This window comes from Oreochromis niloticus, linkage group LG10 (assembly GCF_001858045.2).
Source record: "Oreochromis niloticus isolate F11D_XX linkage group LG10, O_niloticus_UMD_NMBU, whole genome shotgun sequence".
NCBI lineage: Eukaryota > Metazoa > Chordata > Actinopteri > Cichliformes > Cichlidae > Oreochromis > Oreochromis niloticus.
This window is the reverse complement of record NC_031975.2, coordinates 8,181,795-8,204,454: the sequence shown is the minus strand read 5'-3', so window position 1 is coordinate 8,204,454 and position 22,660 is coordinate 8,181,795. Positions and strand designations below refer to the sequence as shown.

The 22,660-nt window shown below is 37.7% G+C and overlaps 1 protein-coding gene across 1 annotated transcript in view; it reads left to right on the top strand.

Moving 5' to 3' along the window:
* Positions 1–22,660, top strand: part of pcdh1a (protocadherin 1a) — a 92,962-nt gene that overhangs the window by 47,845 nt on the left and 22,457 nt on the right. The gene's annotated exons all lie outside the window — the stretch shown is intronic.

Genomic DNA, 22,660 nt, shown 5'->3' with positions numbered 1-22,660 from the left:
ACAGTACAGACAGCACTCTTTGGATCTGATTTGCTTATAGTTAACATTTGTGTTAAATCCAAAGTATTAAAAAAAAAACAGATGATGATTTGTTTTGAAGGACAAGCTCTTCACTTTCTGTTTTGTCAGATTAGATTTTTTTTATGTATCTGTCTTTTAATATCTGTCTATTACTCATCCACATTAGTTCAGGAAGCTTCAAGCTATCCGGTGCAGGGAACATCTGGCTCCTGCAAGCATGTGAGACAATGATTTAGGAAGTGCTTGATTTGCTATTGCTTTGTGTTTTAAATAGTTGACCAAGAATTTTAAATATTGCTCAGTCATGTTCATTTAATTGCAGGAAGCCAAAATTTGATTATTGTCCATACTAAAAACTTTATCCCACATTGATGTCTTCATTCTGAAAATGCTTCGAGTTGTGGCATTGATTATTTAACACTGTTTCTTTTGCCAAAATCAGACAAATTTATGTCTTCAGTAAGTGGGTTTATAGACAGCCAACAGCTTGACTCACATCAAATTGTGAGGACAATAAAATAGTTCCAATCTAAGTCAAGTCTGACGAAAGCCAAACCACTTTTAAACCCATTAACTTTAGTCACTGTGGCTTTGTGTGTTTGTCCCCCGGAAAATGGAGCTAAAATTATCATTCAGAAAGAAAAAAAAATGTTTTCCACCAGCTGTCATTAAAGATTTTTTATCTAAAAAGATGTGACTTGTTTGCAGCATTAACTAAAAGCTAAAAGTGATGGATTGACTCACTAAAGGTCATACTGCAATGTCAAAGGAACATACTGAAGGTCGTTGGCTTAAGCATTAACAATATGTTCATGGCTAGATAAGTAATATCCTTGTTTTGTAACTACTGGATTCCTGTAATCTTGTGAAGTTAATTCCTTTCAGGTAGTACTGAAAATGCTAGCAGATGGTGATCAGTATTGACATTTAAGGTTGTTGTTGAATGTTATGAAGGAACAAATAAATATGGCATGCTGGCTTTTAGGAAGCCTATTGATCTGTGTAACATACAAAATATTTCATAACAGGCCTCTGGTCAATTCGAAAGCAAGCCTGAGAGTTAAAATGAAGAACATGCTTTCATTTAATAGATCAAATAAAAGGTCAGATAACTGAGCGAGATACCGGGAAATTCTGGACTCATAGTTAATTTCACCCCTGTTGCTCTTTAGGTCTCACAAACCGCTAGCTATTATTTAGAGTTATTGAAGTGTGGCCCTTTATCTATTAGTGACAAAGGTTCTGACTCTGTAGTGTAGAAGCCACGAGTCTTTCCATGTGCTGATGGACAGGGTCAAATACCATGATCTGTATTTATCAGCAGGATACTGCTCCTATGCTGTAAATGTGATTTTAAAGCCTCTTTATCCTCTTTTTGAGGATTTGCAGTATAGCAGATCACATAGTCTCCCTGCACTTAAGCTACACTATCAGCAGCCTGGTAGGGTATCCATAAAAACACTTTCCCTTTTCATTTTTTTTGTTTGTTTATTTCTTTTTTCCTTTCTTTGCATTTATGGAGGAGCTATGCTCATTGGATACCATTCAAATTTATAAAGCAATCTACTAAGTGCCCTAGCATTACTACTTCGGGCCAGTGGAAGTATTGTGGAAGAAGTATCAGAGCTGCATCTGCCTTTTGTACATAAAAAAAATAATTCATAAATAACTTGTTCACTTTAGAAAAAGAAAAAAAACAAATTAGATGAAAAGAAGCTTTAGTTTGTACAGTAATGAGGTACACACTGAGCTTTAAATTTAAAGGCTTCTCCTCAGAAATACGAAAACTGCTATAGTGTTTGTGTTAGTATAGAGGGGAATGAAAACAGATGGAGACTAAAGAGAACAGAAGGTGTATTCATTTGATGTTGAAAGCATCACAAAATCTGACAGTTTCTTTATTGTATTTGGTGAGACAAACTATCTCCATTGCTTCCTTTGTGGTTGAGGTTCATTAAGAGATACTTAAAAAAGACTCTTGTTTACTTATTTATGCAAAGACTAAAGCTTAGATCTCTAAAATCAAGTTTAAATCAATAACCCACTAAAAGCACTATAAAATCAAATGGAGATCATATGCAGAACTGCACTGTGTGCAGGCCTCTCACAATAATTACACAGTACTCTTTGCTAAAGATATAATAATGAATGTCCATTTTATTAGACTATGAGCCAATAAGCCACCTGCTATCTCCATTTAAGGACTATTCCCTGACTTTAGGCTATTACCAGCTAAAAACGGGACATATTTGAATTATTAAGGTTAGATTTGATTGTATTTGATGGCCTGTTGGTTTAGGTGCTGTTCTAAGACATTCATGAGCCAATGCTGGTACAGAAGCAGCTTTTGGATATGTGTAGTTATAAATACCTGCTGATGTCAGAAGCCTATATGGAACTCTTATAAAATAAAGATTTTGTTGATCAGGGCTTGTGGTTATTATTATTACGTCTCCCAAGCTTCTAAAGCTCCTCAGCAGTGTCATCTTATTGTAGAGATGGCTTTCAAACATGACATTATACAAGCTTACAAAAAGCAAAGGTAATATGTAAGTGAATCTATTTTGGCAGCATGTTCTGTAACCACCCAAACAGACTTCATAGGGAATAAAGAAAGTGGGGAAGCTGAAGGGGGAGGCAGCCAGTGAGGAATCATGGGCTGTCAGAACCGTGTCTGTCTAAGCTTCAGGAATCCAGGAAGCTAATGCTGTTTGATGTATTAACCATGATGGAGGGGGCAGTGTCTGTGTGTTCGCGCGCAGTCCTGTAAGGATTTGGGTACACTGTGTCTGTGCACGCGGGAGAGTGTATATGCATGTATGTGTGCGTAAGTTTGCCCCTATAATGTGTACGTGGGCGTGTATGTGCGTGCGCACTCATTGACAAGTGGAAAAGGAAGGAGAATTGATGTTGTTTGATGTATTAATCATGCATATGTGGGATTGAGAGGCTCTGTGATGGGTTGCTTGGGCGCTGATTCTATCTTCAATCAGTGGCTCATTTGGGTCCCTTTGTTTAAATGCTTAACATTGTTGGAAAATAAGCACTCTGCTTATTTGTGTGTGTTGCATTTGAGAGAAGGAGAAGCGGAGTGCGGGGGGTAGAAAGTGTTTCTCAGATTTTTCATCTTGCTTATACATAAAGCATTTTAGACGCGTTGTTTTTCATAAACCAGTTCTTGATATGATATTTATCAAGCCAAATGCCAGATGCAAACAGGAAATGTGTTATTCAAACAGCAGCTATGCGTATGAGTTAATCAATAATTTCATAGAAAAATATGTGACAGTGATCTATATGCTATTTTGATTTATCAGCTTCACGCCCACCCTCATGATTGTTCATAGATTCTAGCCGAAGGCAGATGAATAACAGCTTCCATTAAGACGGTCCATTTAAAAACTGTACAGTTAATTAGTTGTGCTTATTTTGTGCTCATTCAGCCATCCATATCAGGTAGCAGTCAGTGCTCAGAAAGTTATTAAAGTGCAGAAAATTATTTGCCTTTCCCAATTCACTTTGCCCACCTTACCTATTGAAATCTTGTCCAAGAGGCACTCCTACTGTCTAAAATTTAATCCATGTTGCCTTTGGATTACAAATGTATTTCGTTTGACACTTTAATTCACTGCAGAGCTCTAGTTCTGTTGCCAGGCAACTCTGTTAAGGTGCACACAAAGGATCATTATAGATTTCTGGGGTGCAACTGTTAACTTGTACTCCTTTTAAAATATACTGTACCATTCTGTATCCTGATAAGGCTTCTGTTGCATTTCCCCATGCTTTCAGTGCACTTCTCGCATACGGTTCAATATAAAGCAGTCGGGTTCCCTCTTTCTTTTTCTTTTTTTCTCTCTCTTTTTTTTAAATATTCAGCTAAATAGGCTTCCTTGCAGAAATCATTCCTGCCTGTAAATTTGCCAAGCCTGGGCTCCAGCTCCTCGGCAGCACAGTGAAAGAATCAAGTTGAGTGCCTCTTCTTATGCATCTATCAGACATATGTTACTAACAGGAGATGACAGCATGGCCCACAGTATTTAAGTGGTTCATGGTGCTTGTACTCTGATGGCTACGATATGACATGATGAGCCATAAATATGTCAGATATGACTCAAATGAGCTCTGAAAGGATATGGCAATAGAGTATTCATACTAGATATTCTGCTTTGAGGCCCTGTCTAAACCCCATTGTGGAGCACTCCACCAAAATTTCATCAGTAGATTAATCAAATCTGTCATCAATATCATACCATATCTGTATCAACAGAGTCTAGTGGGTTCTCCCTCAGTGTTACCAAAACTGTAAAGAAGGTGTGACACAAATATGTTTATATTTTTCAGGATTTTAAAATGTGATTTCTACTTTGCTGTAGTTGAGGCATTTATTTTAGCAGCTCTCTTTTCAACAGTTTTTTTTTTTGTTTGTTTGTTCTTATAACTGCAAACTTTACCAAGCTTTGGTAATATTTGTTGCCTGGATGTATGTATGTTGAAATTTTGGAACAGCTCAAGCATTCTCCTGTGCCTGGAAATCAGCAGGGCATCATCAAAAGGGCTTTTTTGTCTGGATGAAAGTTGTAAGTCATCTTTTGTTTGAAGCCTCCAGGAAGATCAATGCTCAGTTGCAGACTGTTGTTGTGGATAGCGGAGAGCAGGGATACAAAAGGAGGAGAGATTGAACATAGGATTTGATAATGAGAAATGCTGTGGGATTACATGTGCATGTCTGGCAAATGGGCCGTGAGACAGAGGGCAGGACTTGTGTGAGTTTGTTTGCACAGTGATTGAGATGCAGTAGGTGGATTACAGAGCTCTTCTCACAAAAACGTGCTAACTCCTAAAGGCCTCAAAAGAGTGCAGCTCACTCAAACAGAGTAATCTCTTCATCTGATGATTTTTGATATGTTGTTTTTCTGCCTCGTTTCACTGCGCCATGGTCTTCTCAATCCCCAAGTCTGCAGAAAGATCAATGTTGAGAACACATTCTGCTTCAGCAGTGACTGGGCGTTTGTAGCCAGAGATGAAAAAGGTCACTATGAATCTAATTAACCATGATTTTTCAGTTCCCTGATAAGATGGCAGAACATGAGGGCTCCCCATCCAGTTGCACTGGAAGGATTACTTTTAGTGCAAGAATGAGATGCAGACACACTTCTGAAATCGCCTAGCACTTGGAATGTATTGCCAATCGGCACATCTTGGATGCGGGGTAACAAATCAAGACAAGCGAGACCATGAGAGATGCTATTTATAGCAATACATAGATGCCCATGCACAAGCTTGCACATGCTGAAATACCGACTTGCACACCCCTTGTGCACATATTAGAGGAAGTTTTAAGTATGGTTGAAGGCTTTTTTATCCCACTCCCAAATCCAATTATGTTCCAGTTCAAACAAATGGAAGTGTGTGCATGGTTTTCAGCCAGATGCTGCAGCAATAGAGATATGAACTCTGAAGATGGGAAGTTTGAGAGGCAATAAGGTACCCAGCAGAGACTGGATATTGAGGATTAATTTCTCTCATGTCTGATTCTCTCTGACTTTACTTCTGTCATCAGTCCATCCTCTTCAGTGTCTGTCTTTACTTTCCGGCATTATTAACTACATTTCTTTCACAGAGACACTTTGGAAGTTACTTATATTTTACAGTATATTATAGGTAAGGCACAAATTAAAAGTGTTCAAATACCCTCTCTCTCTCTCTCGCTCTCTCTCTCTCTACACACACACACACACATATATATATATTTTCCACCAAGTGAGGGTATATATGTATACCCTCACTTGGTGGAAAATAGGCCTTTGACTTTACTCCATTCCATGTCTTTCTGTTAAAGTATTGCCTTTAAATTCTGTTTGCCTTTAATTCAGTTTTGTTTAGCACCACAGCTCTTTGAGATTGAATTGGAAACTTGCCCTAGGGACATTTATTTAGATGAAAAATACAGCTACAGTTGACCATTACAGGGCTCTGAACCCACAGCCAATCACACACAGATACTACAATTTGCAATGCTGCCAGGGTTTCTGCTCAGCAACATTATAGTGCATGACCAGATGTGATCTGACAAACTTTCGGGCCAATTCCAGATAGTTATGTAAAATTTGGGTTCATTTTTGCTCAGGGGGGTAGTTTTAAAGTTATTTAAGTGACAGGAAGCAGTTTGTGAAATTAAATGGTTGTTGCTTATGTATGGACACTGCTTGTGGTGTACCCCAGGGGTCAGTTTTAGGCCCAAAATTCTTTAACGTATACATCAATGACATTTGTAAAGTGTCCAAAGTATTAAAAATGGTACTCTTTGCTGACGATACAAACATGTCCTGCTCTGGGGATGATCTGCAACATTTACTGGATGAGATTACTAATAAAATAAGTAAAGTAAAGTTCTGGCTTCATAAAAACAAATTATCACTGAATTTGAATAAAACTAAAATAATGGTATTTGGAAATAGTAGTTTATGTACTAATGCTAAGATTCAAATAAATGGTGTTGATATTGAAAGAGTCAGTGAAAATACATTTCTGGGGGTAATAATAGATGAAAAACTTAACTGGACAGCTCACATAAGATATATTCATTTCAAAGTATCAAGAAGCATTGCAATCCTAAACAAGGCAAAGAAGGTATTAGATGAGATATTACTTTATATTCTCCACTGTTCACTGGTTTCACTCTTTTTAAGCTATTGGGCAAAGGTCTGGGGCAATAACTATAAAAGTACATTACATTCACTTTTTGCTCTTCAAAAGAAGCAGTTTGAATCATCCACAATGCAGGTTATAGGGATCATACAAACTCACTATTCTTGCACACTGAAATATTGAAAATTGCTGATCTAATGAAATTCCAAACTGCACAAATTCTGTTCAAAACAAAAAATAATGAACTACCAAGTAATATTCAGAGTATGTTTTTTATTATTATTATTATTTAGAGGAGGAAGCTATAATTTAAGGGGTTTTTGTAACTTCAAAGCTGTGAAGGTACGTACCAGAAGAAAGCTTTTGTGTTTCTGTGGATGCAGTGAAGCTCTGGAACAGTTTGAAGATGGAGTTAAAGCAATGTTCAACCATAAAGCAGTTCAAAAAGGGTTATAAAGATATGATCTTCATGAAATATGAAGAAAGGGAAAATGCAGAAATTCAGTGAATGTCTCTGTTTAGCACATTTTATGATGTAATGTGTATATTATATCAGAAATAGGTGCTTTTTTATTACCGCATTATATCAGTAAGGAAGCTAAATATTGCTTCTTCCCACCTTCCTTTTCGATATGTAACTGAATCACAACAGTTGAAGCAATGTTGAAATGTATTAGCTTTATTTTGTAAAGAAATTTTACATCTTCTTTTCTTTGCTAAATGAACTTTGTGTATCGTTTACATAATCAAAATAAATTAACAAACAAACAAACAGTATAAGTACAATAATTAAAAAAAAACATATATATATATATGCAATAACACTTTTTTTTCCAAAAATAACTTTAGGGATGTTCGTGGCAATTAATTTTTTAATTGACTAAAGGGGGGGGGGGACTAACCAACTAGTCTAAAACTAAGAAGCACTCAAATATTAAGTTCAATTTGAAAATGGTTTTAAAAGAAATATCCCCCATTCCAAAATGTCATGTGACAATCTCATTGGCTTACGCAGTGATGATGTCATAAGGACACCTTTAGAATCTTAAATTTAAAGGTGTCTAAAGTTTTTGCATAAAGAGGAGTGAGAAGCAGCAATTTTTAGTTTGTTTCTTCGCAGCAGTTGTTTGCAGCCTTCAAACGTTCAACTCCAACATGTATTCAAGAAAACACCAACGAAGACAAAAAGATTACGCCACCTCTCCTTCCTCGCATGGCCGGCCAGTTTCCCCAAATGGCGTCTTATCCCTCCAAATGGCAATGCAGAAAAGTAGGAAGGAAAACTACCATCTCCAGAACAAAATTAAACAGACTGAAGAAGAAAAACTTCAACTGGAGGAGAAGTGCAGACGAATGGAACCACAAAATAAACACCTGGAAGAAAGACAGCAATGCCAGCAATGCCAATCAAATGGCGAGAAACAACTCAGAGCTCATTAATGGGGTATTATTGTCCTTCAACAATTTGAAGCGCGAACATACTGAAATGCAGGCGCAAAAGAAACAACAAGACAAAATACATGAAGACCTGCAGTGTATGCTCCAAGAAATCCAGAGAAGAACTCAGCAGTTAGAAGACATGCACAACGAAGTACAACAGAGAAATGCAGACCTGCACAAGGCAAAGTTAACACAGGAGACAACATCCAAAGAACTGAAAGAAAAGCTTGAAGAAAAACAAGTAACTTTAGAAGAAGTGGAACAAAGATGCAAGAAACCTGAGAAGCAAAACGGAGAAACAATCAGACAACAAACAAACAAACAAATTGAAAACTCTCATTCTGGAAAAAAAAAGCACTTGTAAAAAAATGCATGAAAAAGAAGAAAAAATGCTTCCGCTTGCTCCGGAGAAGGGACTCTGCTGCTTCCATACTTGATGTAGCCTCGTCTTCCTCCACCTCTGTTCACTGTTTTTCAACTTATCTAACAAAATAATAAACCAACCTTAATTGATCCTTTGAGTATTTTGTATCTAATCTTTACAGGATTTTTACAAAATATTTTCAAACATTCAGATCTGTCTTTTATTTTCTTCTTGAAACCTCATCAATGGTGAACTAGTTAGGTCATCTTAAAAGTGGTAAGCATACTGCATGCCGCGACATTTAATTCAGGTACCTGTAAGGCTCAGATGAGCGCAGACCTTTTAGATGTTACATTCCTATTTCCTGAGTACTATATTCAGCCACAGCTTCCACCTGGGTATCCTGCATCTCTATTTCCTATAGTTCTATAATATAGCAAGTAACCTGTTGTCATTTCCTGTTTGCCAGTTGTTTGCAAGTTGTTGTGTCTTGTTTTCACATCCACTTAGTGTCATTGCCTCATTGGAAACTTGATTAATATGGAAAAAGGAATAGACTTTGAACTGGGAGGTTATGAATTCACATTTATAACTTGGCAAAACCAAGGTGGAGGAAGAGTGGCCTTGAATGTGGAAAAATCCCTGAAATTTAATGTGGTGGATAAGATGATGATAGCAATTGATAAGGTACTGTAATGTATAACAGTTGAAATTCTTAAAGAAAAAAGTAAAAATGTAATCATTAGCTGTATATACAATTAGCTGTTTATACAGCGCTCCAGGTAGTAGTAGACTGGAAAAAGAAACCTTTTTAGAAAGACCTCACGAAAAACTTTTCATTTGTGGAGATCTCAATAATCATTTGCTAAACCCCCATAAAATAAAAATCACTGAGGAATTTAGTAACACAATGTACTGTATGAACCTATTCCCTAATATTACTAGACCTACCAGGATCACACTATTATTGTGCAACTCTCATAGACAACATTTTTACAAATGACATTGTAGATGTGATTAACGACATCAGTGACCATCTCCCAATTTTTACAGTCTACGATAGGAATTACAAGATTAATAAAGTGGAGAGTAAATAAGAGTACAGACGAGTAAGAACAGAGGAAAGAATAAATGCATTTAAAACATTTTTAATGAAACAGAACTGGGATGAAATATATCAGAAACAAGACATTAATGGCACGTATAATGAATTAATCATTATTGTGGAATACAAACCTTCCAATAAAGCAATATAGTAGCAAACATAAATATATGGACTGTCCATGGATAAGAAAAGGTCTGCAAGTAAAAAGAAATATGCACTATACAGAGGTTTCTTAAGAAAGAGAACTGAAGATACTGAAATGACATACAAAAGATATAAAAATAAGTTAATAAATATACTAAAATATAGTAAAAAAAGAATACTATAAGGACCAATTAGATAACATAGAAATAATATTAAAAGATTACGGGAAATACTGAACAGTGTTATAAAACATGGGGGTCTAGACTAAGCAACTATCTGATGTATTTCATTGATAAAATAAAGAATATATTATGGATGTTGTGGCAAGCAGCCTTAATGAATTTTTTGTAACTACTGGACCAAATTTAGCAAGAACAATCACTGACCCTGGGAAAGCACAGGAAAAACTGGATACACTGATGGAAGCACTTATTAAATGTTTCTCACAGCTGTTAATGAAAATTAAGTTTCTAAAATTGTCATAAAATGTAAAAATTTGAAATCTTTGGATTGTAATGATATTGATATGATGGTGGTTAAAATAGTCATTGTGACTATTTTAAAACAATTTACATACATCTGTAATTTATTATTTCAAACTGGTCTATTTCCAGACAGAATTAAAATAGCAAAAGTTACACCTCTGTACAAATCTTACAACAAACACCATTTCACAAACTACAGGCCTGTGTCTTTAGCACCTCAATTCGTAAAAATTCTGGAAAAACTGTTTAACAGCCGACTGGAAAAATGTATAGATAAACATAAACTACTCACTGAGAGTCAGTATAGGTTCAGATCAAGCTGATCAGCATCATTGGCACTATTAGATTCAATACAATATATCACAAATTCTCTAGACAAAAAGCAATTTGTAGCTGGGTTATACATAGATTTAAAAAAGGCATTTGACACTATAGATCATAATATATTAAAATGCACAAGTGCTGGATGATGTTTACAACAACTGATTACATTGTCTACCTGCAATTTTTTGATTTGGGGCAAAGTATAGATAAATTGCATACATTAATATAGTCAAACTTTTATTCTAGTAAACAAAGTCAGCTTCTCTTACTGCCATAAAAATCAGTGTACTCTATACCAACAGAGCACTGGCTATTACTCTAAATGAGCATCACAAAATGAAGTGATTTTTTTTTCAGAGTTGTGGAGTCAGAGACTGGAAATATATGCCTCCTAAAATATCCAGTTGAGGTCAGATGGTGTCAAGCTTAAAGATGAATCATTCTGTAATCATTAAAATCACTGCCATCCTGTGTTTCATGCATGAGGGTGTGAATCCATAGTTATAATGGGAAGAGTCAATAATTTTCACAATTCAAAATATAATGTATTCCCATTGTAAAGTGAAGTCATTATAAATGCCATACAGTTTGCATTATATCATATATGCATATGTAAAACAAATTTAGCTAATCTTCTTTAAAGAGTCTACATCCATGTCCTCACTTTATTTATTACCAAGATAAGCCGAGCTGCAAATAGTGCAGGCTTCTATCATTTATCTACCCGATCCCTGCTGCTTACTTACCCGCATGCTCTCCTGACTTCCAAGTTAGCCTCAATATAGTCACTTTAATACAACAGCTCTTGGCTAAATGCAAAATTAGTGGTGGTTAGAGGAAATTACTTAGGTTGCAAGTGTACTTCAAGAGTGTTGATGTCTGGGTCCAAGAAAACAGACAGTCTTGCTGAGCTTAATCACTCAAAGAGAAACTGATTAAAGTTTAAATCTAAATAGAACAGTCAGTGTGACCATGAGAACTTTACATGAGGGAAATAAATCAGTGTGTTTAAGTTATATAACACTTTCTTATGGTGTATTGGATAATAAAACACAAACAATGGACAAATGAATAAAGGCACATTTGAGATCACAAGCTCGTGACTCATTAAACAGATATTTAGAAAAAAAGATTACAATGTGGAAGAAAAATTAAATATAAAAACGTACAAGATTTTGAAAAAAAAAATCATGGCAAGGTAGAGCTTCTGGACTCTCTTTACATCTCTATGTTTTACTCTTGTCTTTTCTACGCTGTGCCCTGTGCTTTAACCTGTCCGCTTGTTTCGGGTTTTTCATCCTTTATGAGCATTTTTTTTCCAGTGCATAGTAGCATTTTCCTTGCAAAAGTGCAACACTAAAGGCTGCCTTCATTATATTGCCTATTAGCTCAATCATATTAGCATATAATATTAGCATATTTAATCTCCGAAGTTTAAGACAATGAGTGTGTCAGACAACACCATCTAAACCCTAAACCAATCAAAATTTTAATCCCGTGCCCTTCCCAATTAAGTTTCAGCACTGATCCTTTCTCTGGTTTCCCCAAAGCTTATCCCCCCCGTCTCCAAATCTGACACCAAAGAATATTCCACTTGTGCTTTCCCATTCCATCATCTTATGGCATTATGTCAGAAAAATACTAATTAACCAAATATAATATGCATTTTAAACTAGGTCTGACTATGTGATAGTCAGAACTTGCAGTTCAAAGCTTTGACTGTGATTTTTATATATCAATATCAACGTTAATATTCACATTAGACTCACCCAAAGTTAAAGAAATTGTTTGCCATGTGACTTGAATTACAAATAAAGGGATTGTTTGAATATTTGATTAACCATCATCATACTTAAAGGGTTCGATGAATTCTTCAAAGGTATATATCTCACAGATGTTTTTTCTGTCAGTCCAACTTTTTATGCAATTGCTTGCCATGGGTCCTACATTAAAGTAACACATATAGCCCTTTTCCAGTAACACCTACTTGGCTCGTTTCGACTCGGTTTTGGTCATTTTTTATTGAAATCAAGTACCATATAAGTTGCATGGGAAAACAACTGAAAGTCTCGTAAGGTCATTTGTATGCTACATGAACGGCACAACAAAGGATGATTTCGAGGCAATGGTATACCTGCTGCTCAGAGTATGGCTTTATGCACTGACCATGCCGCACATGAAAAGGAGACCTGATACTGCTATAGTACATGTCCCAGTCTGAGCAGCAATACCCCTCCTGGGAGTGGGGAAAACTCCACCTGCTGACTGTCTAATGCTCAGCTGAAAGATCTGCTCAACAAAGATGTTACCTTTACTCCTGAATCATAGACAGGAAGGCAGTAGCTGTTTGTTACTCCGCTAACATGTCAACATCCTATAATTGCCTTTTGTGTCTGATGACTCAGGATCTCATCTATGCTTTATGCAGATAATGTGGTTCTGCTGGATCCTTTGAGGGATATCTTCAGCTTGCACTTGGGCCACTCACAGTTGAGCTGATACGATGAGAATGAGCACCTACAAATCTGACGCTGTGGTTCTCAGCCAGAAAAAGGGTAGAGTGCCCACTTGAGGTCAGGGAGGAGTTAGTGGCCCACTCACAGAAGAGCTGGTATGCCTTCACATCCAAAGTAGCCAGCTGAGGTGGTACACGCAGTTGATCAGAATCCCCCTGGGCTTCTTCTAGAGTATCTGGGGATCTTGTTCACGAGTGACTGGAAAATGGAGCGGGAAGATGACAGATGGATTGGTGCAGCATCTATAGTAATGTGGACTCTATACCAGTCTGCTGTGATGGAGAGAGAGCTGACCCAGCAGCTGTCGATTTACAGGTCGGTCTATGTTCTGCCCCTCACGTATGGTAACAAGCTCTGGGTAGTGATTGAAAAAAAAATGAGATTGTGGATATGAGCAGAAATTAGCTTCCTGCGTAGCGTGTCTGGGCTCTCCCTTAGAAATAAGGTGAGGAGCTCAGTCATTTGGGAAGGACTCACAGAAGAGCTGCTATGCCTTCACATCCAAAGTAGCCAGTTGAGGTGGTACAGGCAGTTGATCAGAATGCCCCTGGGCTTCTTCTAGGTGAGGTGTTTTGGGCATGTCCTAGGAGGAGGAGATGAGGAGGCCCCAGGGCAAATCCAGGACATACCGGTTATGTCTTTATTTCAGTGATTTTATACATGGGTCAGAAATGATGCAGATTCATTTCATCTGGCTGATTTTATTATTTAAATAATGGTAACACCATTGCTGTTTGTGCTAGATACATGAGTATTCTCTTGAAAAGGAGAGAGGACGAGCTCTACAGGGATGTTTAGTACATCATGGTAGCACAAAGCATTCACAAGGTACTGTTGTTTGAATACAGACAGAAAAATCAGCTCTGCCTAGATTTTACCATGTGAGCGCCACATTTTCATAACTCCTCAACCATTTTGGTGTATGAGAGAAAATTCAAATAGTGCGCAAAAGATGAAAATTATTTTTTAATTTTACATTCAAAATGACAAAATAACTCCAGGCAGCCTGTATAGTACCTGGGAGATAAAAGATAAGTAACAATATGGAGCATACTTGGGATAAAAGTTGCAAATTGTATTAAAGACAAGTATAGATTTCAATTGTATAAAATTATCAAACTAATTGTAACATTGCAAAAAATAATATTAATGAAAAAACATTTTTCTGCAACAGGCTAGGGACCTGTCCAGTGTGCACCCCACCTCTCACCCTACGGTAGCTGGGATAAGCTCCAGTCCTCCCATGACCCTGAATTGGATGAGAAGGAAATTAATGGATGTTAGATAATTACAAGATTAATAATTCTTAAAGATATTAGGTTTTGCTATTATCATTATTATTATTTTTATTATTGCTAGTGGTGGTGGTACTTTGTTATTATGATTAGTTCCTACGGTAGTTTAGTCTTGAGGGTCCAGCTGGCAGTTCCTCTGTGTAAAATATATTGGTAAGATGAAGGTTAAGATTGAATATAATAGTCAAACGTGCTGGTATTGTACAGTAATATCATTTTATCTGTAACTGTGGCTTAGGAAAAGTCAAGTTTTCATTTTTTGGACCATCTTTATGCAGTTTAGGGTCTATGCTCACATAAGAAAGCCCAACACATACACAATGCGTGTATTTATTTATAGACTGCAATAAACCGGCGCAGAGCATCTATACATGCGGCGTGTGGAGAGGAGGAGTTCAACAACGTATTCTGCATTGACACAGCTCTCTACTGCTCTCCTCTTCCAGTCAGAACAAATGACTGCACCACCGAAGCAGTCTTAGCATGCTCCAAAATTACCAAATGAGTGCAAGCAGGGGGAAGACTTCTGTTCCCAGTTTCACGAGAAAAGATTACTTTTTAAAATTGACTTGTTTATCAGCATTTTGCGTCTTTCATGTTCCTACCAGTTGCTAAATGGTTGTAATTAACTTCAAATAAGGTCAGAGACGGTGGGAGGTTTGTATTTGTGTGTATTTATGTTAGCTGTGGCACTTGGACAAGATCATTGCTGGATGATGCCGTGCGGCTGACAGCAGCGAAGCTACCAGAATCAGGTTTGTAGGTTCACTTGAAATGTGTTCAGTAGTAAGAAGTGTTCTTGTATTTGAAAAAAAAAAGACGTCCATAGCTCATTGTGGGACAGAGAGGCTGACGGAGAGCTTTTTGTCAAAGGGTGATGCATTCACACCAGCACTCCCACATCCTGTCATATGGAATGGCATGAACAGTCAGATTTGTCATTAGATGTGGCAGCTATATTCACACTTGGTGGGTCCTGCTGCAGTAATACTTGGTTTTACTGTGACAACATTATGGTATTTCAAGGCCAGTGCTCCCATTGAAATGTAATTCTGTGTTGGATTAAAAAGAAAAAAAAAGAAAAGAAACTACTAGAGAATAGGCAGCAGCACAGACAGTGAAGAATGCAAATCCAGTCTTGCCTATCAAGACCATTAAGGACTATGTGATTGTTTTTTAATGCATTCACTCAGCTTTTTTTTCCCCCCTCTCCACTTACAGTATGTGAACAAAGGGACTTCTGGTCTTTAACCACCCCTCACCCCCACCCATACCCTGTCTGATCACTTCATCCTCCACCCAAACCCATGCTGACTCCTCTGCACTCTTCCCCCCCCTCCCTGCCTCATGCTTATGTTCTTCCCTCCCCCTCTCTAGCGTGTCCCCTAGTTTTCTGGTAGCTGTGTCTCTTTGATAATCCAAGACTCTTTGAAGACTCCAATTCCACGCTGCTTGCCTCGGAGCTATTGCACCTACAAAAACAACTGTGTGTGTGTGGGTGTGTGTGAGTGTGTGTGTAAAGAGAGACAGAAAGAGAGAGGAAGAGAGCGAGAGAGAGCAGTAGATGGGATGAGAATGGAGGACATAATGGAGGAATGGAAAATAAAAACAGTTCCATATGCATTTGCTTTGCAACTGCTTCTGTCTTTATGGTTTTATGCTTGCTGCATACACTGAGAGGTGCACTTCTTCATTGTCATATTTGTTGGTGCAGCTCATTTTTTCTGTGCCTTCAGAGGCAGCAGCTCATTGATTCCTGCATACACGCCCAAAATGCCAGAGCCAGGATGTACTCACAAACACAGTAACAAAATGAAAATTCTTGGTCCCGCACCGGGAGAGCTCTCCCGGGCTATCAATGATGCACGTTCTGTAGCTAATGGTACACTTAGAATCAGATGCGCATATACGACAGGCTTACTGTGAACCACCCCGAACACCACTTCACCAAAATTAGAAGTTTGTCCTGTTGGATCGCAACAGAAAATGACTTTTTCTGCTTCTGTCAGATGCTGCTGAGAGGTAATTAGAGAAAATTAGTTGGCTTTACTTTAAATGCCGCAGTGATCAAAATAAATCATTACTAAAACATGTCCCTTCTATCCACTTCCCTCTCCACTTTGTATTACTGTCTTCTCCTCTTACCTTCCACTAAGTATGGCTGCTCTCTCTGACTCGTCTCCATTTCTTCATTGTTTCAGTCTCAGTCTTTAGTGCTTCTTTTTCCATCTTAGTCTCCAACCCTCCCTTTTTGTCTCTGTCATTCTGCCTCTCTTTGGCAGAGGAGCTTGCCATTGGGATTTAGAAGAAATTGAATTGAATTATGAAGGAATTTCTCCGCAGTACGATTGGCATCATTTCCTCCACACAATAGAACATCATTCTCATATCTCTCAGTGTGAGGGAATGAAAATAGGCCGTGCACCATTCTTTCTCTCATCCTTTTAAATTGAATTTTTCATATCACAGGGGCACTGAGACATCAGCCGTTTCCTTTAACATGGGCAGAAAACCCATTTCATAATATCAGAGAGACACATAACTGTGATTCAATAGGAAAAGTCTGGCTGCCAGCACCAGTACACACACGATATACCTCAACTCAGGATTGATAAACAGAGCCACATACTGTAGGTTTACTGCAGCTTGAAAAGTTGAGAGTATTCTAGTGGAGTATAGTATTGCTGTTTGGCCTCACAGCCGGTTAAAAGCATGCCACAGTAAACTAAAGAACATCCTTGTTTTTTTCTCCGTCTCTCTTTTTGTGAAACATAGTCCACATTCTTTACCTTCTGAAGTCTCCTATTAAACCAGTTTACTTTTATTACAAGTGCTTCTTCTTGTTCCCTAATTATCTTTCCAAAAGCTATATTTTCCACTTTCAAATTGCACCCGAGATGCTATTAACCAGTAATGATTGTGTTTAGTTCATTATTATCCCCATTCATGTGTCTTGTTCAAAGTTATGAAACTTGGGCTCTTGTTGTGCTCTGCTTCTCCAAGTGAAATTCTGAATATTCAGCATGTTTTTCTGGCCACAGTGACTCAGCTTGAACAATACCACTGTGTAATAAAAAATTTAAATAAAAACATTTGGCATCAAACTAACTGTGACAAATACAGTGTTAGCCACTGGACTTGGAAGCGAAGAAGAGATTGAACTTTTTTGTTTTTTTTAGCATTGTTGCAATGTGGCAGTGAATTGTAGTGGCAAATTTTGATTCTTTTTCTTGCATTTGGCATATCTATTTTCACTGTTCTACACTGATTTAGTACAAGTTGCTGTCATCCCTGGGATTAAATGAAAACTAGAGTGATTCAAAGGATTATGTTTATCATAAATTAATTTTTTTTAAAAGACAATAAGGGACTATGAGCCAGACAGGTTTTAGCAAGCTTACAGAGTAGTCTAAATAGAGGTAGTAGTCAGATGCAGAATGGCATAATTGTCAGAATTTTGAAACCACTTTGGTTTCAAATTCAGACTTTGATGTGGCTTATATTAAATGCTAGTCTCAGGCTAAATCTTAAATATTTGGTAGGTTAGGTTAAACGGTGGTTCTAAACTGGCCATAGGTCTGAATATAGCAGTGAATGTTTGCCTGTCACTCTGTGAGACCTGAGACAGACTAGCGATCTGTTCACGGTAAGACTCACTGTGACCCTGAACTGAATAGGTAGAAGAGAATGGATTAATTCCATATTGTATATAGGGCTGTGTGATATGACCAAAATCTCATATCCCAGTATAAGTCATCCCATATCCCAATAACAATACATCATGACATAGTACATACACAAGTTTATAAAATGGAAAAGTTTATTTTTTGTAACATTTTAGATGATCTGCTCAAAAAAGAATCATACATGTTGATATGTGATTATTTTTTATCTTTTTATTTATAACGTCTGCTCAGATTATTAATTCAAAATGTTAAAATATTAATTCATAATAAACAAAACAGTTTTTTTAAAACAAATGATTACAAGCCCAACATAAATTATTTTTATATAAGCACTTGATGGTTCTTTTGTGCTTGTCATTTGTAAAACTCTGTCCGTACTCTCTGATAGTTCTTGTGTAGGTGGTAGAAGAGGTTCGTGGTGTTTGAGCCTGTTGTCATGACTGGCAGAATACAGTTTTCTGGTTGGTATCAGATTTTCACAGTCAAACCACATCCATGCTACAGAGGTAGAACCCAGTTCCGTCTCACCCTCACCAACCATGCTGTTATTTGCGTGTCCATCTGCATCCATGAAGTACCGTGTAAGATTAACATGGCATTTAAATGCTGAAATATATTGTTGTAAACAATCGTGACACCGCAAATTAAACAACAGTGCATAATATGAAACAACAGATTTGGTCATCCAGTATATATAGCCCTAACTGTATAAGTTTTGAAGCACATACAATTCAGTCAACAGCTTGATCGCCATATGTTCACTCATAGATGAATGAAAAGACAAATACAAACTTTGGAGCAGATGGGCATTCAAAAACTCAGTGTACCTCACCTGAGATTCTTCTGAGAGTTTGCTTAAAAAGTGTTTGAGAGCATGGAGAATTTGCACATCTGCATAAGCACTAGCAGTGATGACCAGGGAAGCCTGGCTGAATGACAGGGCACCTGACAACATGGTGTTGGGTAGCCCTAGGACATTTACAGTGAACTGAGACCTCCAGCACAAGAGCACAGCAGTATTGGGGTCTGCGGTCCCACCAGGGAACAGTAGTGCAAATCAGCAGTAACATTAGAGATGATCTAAAATGCTATCCTTTTTGATAAAGCACAGCTGTACACCACCACAATGTCTTTCTATACTTCCATTCAAGCTGCAGGCACCTACATTATTATTTTTTTTATTTCGAAACCAATCCTTGGGACAAACTGTCCACGCTATTCCAATATAACCATTGACGATAACCCATCTGCGTCAGTTGCTGTGGAAACGGCATAGGCGTAAATACATTCACAAACTGGTAGTGCCTTTTCCCAATGCAGACACAAAACAGCAGGCCACAAGCTGGGTGAATAATGGAGATGTATTCTCTCGGTCTTCACACTGTAGCAATATCTAGTCACAGTGCACAAGTCTTCGATCACGCCAGAAAACATTAGTGACAGCCCGCACCGAGCTAGCAGTTCTCTGGGTGTGACGTCACTGCTGTGTGTCAAATACAAAGTGATGTAAAGGATCGTTTGAAAGCCAGCTTTTAAATCACATAGCAACCCGCTCGGGAATTTGGTTTAAATCTGATTTGAAAAATGAAATATTTGTTCTGATATCTCAGTGTGCCAAAAATTTAATATGGGCTGCCAGTTTCAACATAACCTAAAATGCACTCTTCAGTTCAGACCAGCAGGCTTCTCTTCCCTTAACCTCACACTCAAGATTTAACTCACATAGATCATCACTTGTGATTATCTGCACCAGACTATTTCACTCCTTATCAATTCGACCGTAACCAGTTCTTGTTTCAGGCAAGTCATCGCATAATGTTGTGTTGTTCCGTTGATTTGATATTTTGATGTGTTTTAGATAAAAGTGTGGTCCTTGCAATTCAACTTCATAGATTTGTCCCCACTGGGTTATATGTTTGCTTCTACAAACCAATGAACGGATGAGATAAAGAGAAGGTGCAGTCCTCATTAATTTTTTTATTACTTGAATAGATAGTAAATTAAAAATAAGTAGTTCCAGCTTGCATAAAAACTCCAGATGCAATCACATCAAAACTCTTTTGAAAATAGCTTTTTTTTCTGTGACAATCCTTATTTATTTGCCACTTTGTCATACATTTTTTCAAAAACTTTAGATGGTAAAAGTTAGCCTCAAATCACATGACCATTCTAGCATTCAGTTTTTGGTTTTATTTATATAGCTTCAAATCACAACAGCAGTCACCTCAGGTAAAGATCCTACAATAATACAGAGAAAACCCCAATAATCAGATGGAAGGAAAAACTCCCTTTTAGCAGCAAATCCATATTTTGTCAAGGGAATGGTGCCATTCACAGTCAGTTTACCTGTGGACAATTTCCTGGCTTTTATTTTGAAAGTTCATTTGCTGCTAATGAGACAGTCCATGTCTGTTTTGTGTTTTCCTGCCATTTAGCTCACTGTTGCTCATATTTAGTACCAACTCTGTGCAGAGAAGAACAAGGAGTGCAGTCTTCAGCTGTAGTCCAAGGCATTACAGTCAGGTCATATATGCACTGAAAAGACTATTAATCTGTTATGTGTTTATCACAAAGCACTTGGTTATTATGGTATTTGCAAAGGAGCACTGTATGAATGTATAATTAAATAGCCTATTTAAGAAAGCACACAGCAGCCTGCTTTCACAAGAGTGGAACATGGCCATGTCAGCAAACTGTAAAGAAATTAAGAAATAACATCATCATCTTACTAGTAATCAGTATGTACGTTCAGCTAAAACTCATTCAGCTATAACCATGTTTAGCTCGAAATTGTTCTGTGACAGCCTGACTACGAATGCCGGGGGGTGCAGTTAAGCAGTGGACAATTGCTGTTTATGTAAAAATGTATCTTGGTCCTCTTATAAAGACAGAATCATGCAATATCTTTCCATCTGCTTTGGGACTACATTATTATGAACAAGGCCATTTTAGCAAAAGCTAAATAGGGTTATGAATTCTAGATGTCATCATAAATGTCCCCTCCCTCATTCTCAGCCCTGTAGCTTCTTACTCCTACAACAATGCCCAAACAATCGTACTCTCCCGCCTCCAGTCTCCCAGAATCTAATCCTTCTGCTTGTCCCCTCTAGCCAAAGCGCCGCCCGTGTCTGCCTGACCAACTCCCCACTCCTGCTCAGCCTCCCCTTCCATCCTTCCGTCTTGCCGCATCCCTGCAGCCCCCAAGGCCTGGCAAAGGATTTTTGTTCTGACTAAAAGGGGAATCTATTTCCCATCTCTGCAGTCTTTGCTGGTTATCATACTCAGGAAACATGCTGACTCTCTGGAGTGATGCCTTGAGGAGACGTGTAAGCAAGAATCCATATTTGAACAACTAAACGCCCCCTCACTTTAAACATATAAGGAGCCGAAGAGATGACCAATCGGATTTTAAGAATGCACCACTGGAATATATAGTTTGTCTAGTCACGTTTGTAAAATACCATAGAAGTGGCAGCTAGGGTGATGGAGGAGTCTCTATTTGGAATTTGTGTGTGTTTGTAATGTGTGGGATCTTTCCACTATTCATACAAGTAATATTTTCAGAACTGAATTAGATCAGCTGAGGCAAATTAAAATTGGTTTGAGTATAGTAAACAGCATATTCTTGCTCTGTATGTTTAATTTCAAATGTAGCTTGCACGCACATTTTTACAGCTGTTTTTTCTGTCAATGTACAATCAAAGAGCATGTTTAATAGAACCCAAACACCCCCTAACTCCACCCCCCCTTTCCTTCATTTGTTTACACTATATCTGAGACAAAAAAAGACATAGAAGTCTTTTTATGTTTCTTATGTACTTAATAATATACATAAATCTATAGAATCCAAGATGAGACTATCATTTATTGATGTAGTGTTGTTGTAGCTTTCTTGAGAGGGAAAAGAGAAAAAAAAACTATAAGGCATCATAGAACTCACATAGTCATTATTCAGATAAAAGTCTAAGAGATGCATCAGTGCACTGAGAAAAAAAATATGATGGGTTAGGATGATGGAGAGATGAACAGGTTTCTGGAAACATTTTGGAGCACGCTAACATGCTGTTGATAGCACTTACCTAAGCCCTAAAAGCATTTCTCAATATCTGGTGTGTGTATGTACTAAAAGCTGATGGTTCGAATGATTTCTAGCATGGATTTGTTTGCCAGAAAAGTGGTTGAACGGTAGAAAGCGCAGACCCGTGGTATTGATCGGGGCTGACTCGTGCAGCACTGGCAGGCCTGTTCTGCTGTATCAGTGCTTTCCTGACTTTTACGAGAGGTGCTCATGTGTGGGGGTGGGGGAAGATTGCATGTGCACTGCAAGGAGTCATCTTTCTGTTGTGGATCGGCGGGTAGGTAGCCATTAGTAAACTGATCTTTGGAAGAGGAAATTTAATGGTCTCCTAACTCTATTTACAAGCCATTCAATTTGATAAAGGGTGTGATCTCAAATGATTTATCATTTGTTGCTCTGCTCCTCTTCAAGCTATCAGTATTTTCATTCATTCATTTACTTTTTACAATCTTTCATCAAATCTTATCAGCATAAACCACTGAAAGCAAATTTAATGAAATATTCTAGCGCTGGCAAATTGATGTCTGTCACAAACTTTATTTGCAGTGCCCTTT